Below are 3509 nucleotides of genomic sequence, written 5' to 3' on the forward strand. Positions count from 1 at the left end.
ACTGAGGGGAGGGAGACACAACAGAAATAGGGCAGCATGAGACTAGAGGACTTATACTGCTGTCTGCAGCACACTACTCCCAAAGGTGATATCCTCATGCCTTTTTACATTCACCTGCTAAAATCTGGTAAATGTATGAACTGAAGATCAAGTTGAGACCTTGCAGATTTGAAGCATGGAAGCTTGCTGATGCACTCCCACGAAGCACTAACAGTCCTAGTGGGGTGCGCTTTTGATTTGAGAGGGTGGAATCCTCCTCTTTAAACCATAAGCATGAACAGTTGCTTGCTGAATCCATTTAGAAATAGTAGATTTCGATGCTGCCTGTCCTTTTTCTAGGACCTTCAGGCAACACAACAAAACATCCGTTTTTCAATTCTGAGCAGTCGCCTTCAAGTAGACCTTGAGTGCTCTCACCACATCAAAAGAATGTAGTAATTTCCCTTCCACAGAACAGGGTTCTGGGAAAAATGAAGGTAGAACAATATCCTGGTTCAGATAAAAACTAGACACTACCTTCAGTAGAAAGTTAGGATGAGGACGCAAAACTACCTTATCCTTGTGAATAATCAAATATGGTTCTTTACAAGAAAGAGCAGCCAACTCTGATACCTGATATCTGATATCTTGCAGAAGATATGGCTACCAGAAAATTAGTTTCCTTGTCAAAGGGACCAAGGGAATATACTGTATCGGCTCAAAAAGGCTGTTTCAGCAATGCCGACAGAACTAAATTCAAGTCCCAAGGGTTCAGGGGTGACTTAACTGGAAGATTTAGCCGCGTTACACCCTGAATAAGCTACAAACCAAAGAATGCGAAGCAAGTGGTTGTTGAAATAATACAGATAAGGCCGAAACCTGGCCTTTGATGGTACGCAAGGCCAGCTTCATTTCTAACCTCATCTACGGAAGTCAAGAACTCTACCTATGACATACTTCCTGGGGTGCCAACCCTTGGATTCATACCAGGAGACATATGCTTTCCAGACTCTATAATCTATGATTCTGGAAGCCAGCTTCTCTGCATTAACCAAGGTAAATACCACTGGACCTGACAGCCCACGCTTCTTCAGAATGTGGGTCTCAATAGCCAAACCGTTAAATTTAGCATTTGTAAGGTAGGATGGAATACCGGACCTTGCGAGAGAAGGTCTGGATGTGGTGGTAGGGTCCATGAGTCCCCTACTGCCATCTTTATTATCTCTGCATACCAAGATCTTCTGGGCCATGCCAGGGCCACAAGAATCACCGATTTCCCTTCCTGCATGATCCTGCAAAGCAGTCGTGGAGGCAGCAGAATAGGAGGATATGCATAAATCAGTGAGAACTGATTCCCCGGGAATACTAAAGCATCTGTTCCGCATGCTAGCAGATGCCTTGTTCTTGACACAAAGTTGTCGATTCTCTTGTTAAACCTGGACGCAAACAGATCAGAAAGATATCGGGGTGAAGGGAACATTCTCCCGGGAACAACTGCTGGAGACTCAAGTAGTCCGTCTGCCAATTTTCTATTCCCGGAATGAAGACTGCCGATAGGCAAGGTACATTGTTTTCTGCCCAAGTTAAGATATGATTCACCTCTCTCTGGGCCGCACAACTTCTCGTGCTCCCCTTGGTGATTGATATAGGCCACTGCTGTGGCATTGTCGGATTGGATCCTGACAGGACAATTCTGTAACCTGAACATCCAGGCCCCCAGGGCCAATCGCGCTGCCCGGGTCTCTAGAATGTTGATGAGCAAGGTCATTGTTACCATCTTCCCGGTAACTGGTAGGAAAGATTTTCCCTTCTGCAGATTCCTGGTTATTAACCACCAACTGAGGCTTCGGCACACCCTGGAGACAGATACATTGGGAAATCTAGAGCTTGGATCTTCTTGTTCCAAGTCGTCGATAAGATACTATTTTGCAGCAGCCTCAAATGAGACTGAGCATAAGGAACGGCCTTGAATGAAGCCACCATCGTTCCCAACAACCTCATGCAAAGTCGAAAAGAAGGATTCTTCTTTGCCTTGACCACCTGAATCAGTTCCTTTATGGCCCTGATCGCTGCCTGGGGCAAGAATACAGTTTTCTGGGCTGTATCAATATTCAGACCCAGGTATTCTAATCTCCTTGATAGTTTTTTAAAGGAGGATTTCTCTAGGTTGAGAATCCAACCTAGGTATTCCAGGCAGTTGACTGTGGATCATACTTTGGTCTAAGTGGGCTACCGACTGGTCTATCAAGAGCAGATCCTCTAGATAAGCTATAATCATTATATCTTGGGCCCTTAATCCAGCTACAGGAGGGGCCAGGACCTTTGTAAATACTCGAGGTGCAGTAGCTAGACCGAAAGGCAGAGCTACAAACTGAAAATGAAGATTTTCTACCTTGAAACGTAGATATTTCTGATGAGTGGGAAATATAGGTACAGGTATTCATCCCTGATGTCTATTGACGCCAGAAGTTCTCCACCTTGTAAGACGGAGACCACTTATTGGATTGACTCCATGAGAAAGAGCAGATATTCAGAAACCGGTTTAGATCTTTGAGATCTAGAATGGGTCTGACATACCCATTTGGTTTTGGTTCTGTGAAAAGGTTTAAATAAATCCCCAATCCCTGCTCTTGCATGGGAACCACTAAGATCAATTTTTTGAGACAAAAAAAGATGGTCCGATGCTTGAAAGAGAGACTTCTTTTCCTCTGGAGTCTTAGAAAATGAGGAGACGGGGACTTTTGGAACTCAATTTTGTACCCTAGAGTTATTGAGGAAGTCACCCATCTGCAGCCTACGGCACCTGTATTCCCAGGTGGTCCCCCATCCAGGTACTGGCCAGGTCCGACCCTGCTTAGCCTCTGAGATCAGACGAGATTGGGCACTTTCAGGGTGATGTGGCCGTAGGCTCCTGACACTCTTCCTACCAGACCCATGAGAACTGCAGAAGTCTTCCCCCCACTCAAGCGAGCGGAGGTGCCCCCTCATAAGCAGTCTCCAATTCCCCTTTTGAACTTGACAATGGAGGCTGTCGTGACAGATGCTCCTGGCACTGGAGAAGGAGCTTGTTTAAATGAAATACGATTACTCCTCTTCCTAACTAGCAAAAGGATACTTTTCTACTAGAAATTTTTTTGGATGTATTTATCCAAATCATCCCCAAACAGCTGTTCACCGAAAAGGAAAACTAGCCAGGAGCTTTGCATGACGCTTCGGCTGACCAATCTTTCAACCACAAGATTCTATGCCTATGCACCAGCCCAAGTGTAAGGCAGGAGGCTTGAAGAATAGAATCTCTCATGGTGTCTATTGCCAAACATAATGCCGCTGGTAACTCAGCTATATCCTGGCCTGCTGATCGGGAATAACCTTGAGCACCTGTTTAAACTGGTCACTCAGTGATTGACATACATTGCTGCTAGCGCAGGTTGAGTCATCAGAGAAAAATTTATTATTTTTTTTTCATAATAGGAATTCCAACTTCTCTAGGATGCTTAGGATCCCTAAGCATATCAGCATTGTCTACCGGA

General features: G+C 45.0%; 1 pseudogene; it reads right to left on the reverse strand.

Moving 5' to 3' along the window:
- Positions 1–2770: 2770 nt before the first annotated feature.
- On the reverse strand, positions 2771–2888 carry LOC141135856 (5S ribosomal RNA; annotated as a pseudogene).
- Positions 2889–3509: the final 621 nt, after the last annotated feature.

Source organism: Aquarana catesbeiana, linkage group LG03, assembly GCF_042186555.1.
Source record: "Aquarana catesbeiana isolate 2022-GZ linkage group LG03, ASM4218655v1, whole genome shotgun sequence".
NCBI classification, from domain to species: domain Eukaryota; kingdom Metazoa; phylum Chordata; class Amphibia; order Anura; family Ranidae; genus Aquarana; species Aquarana catesbeiana.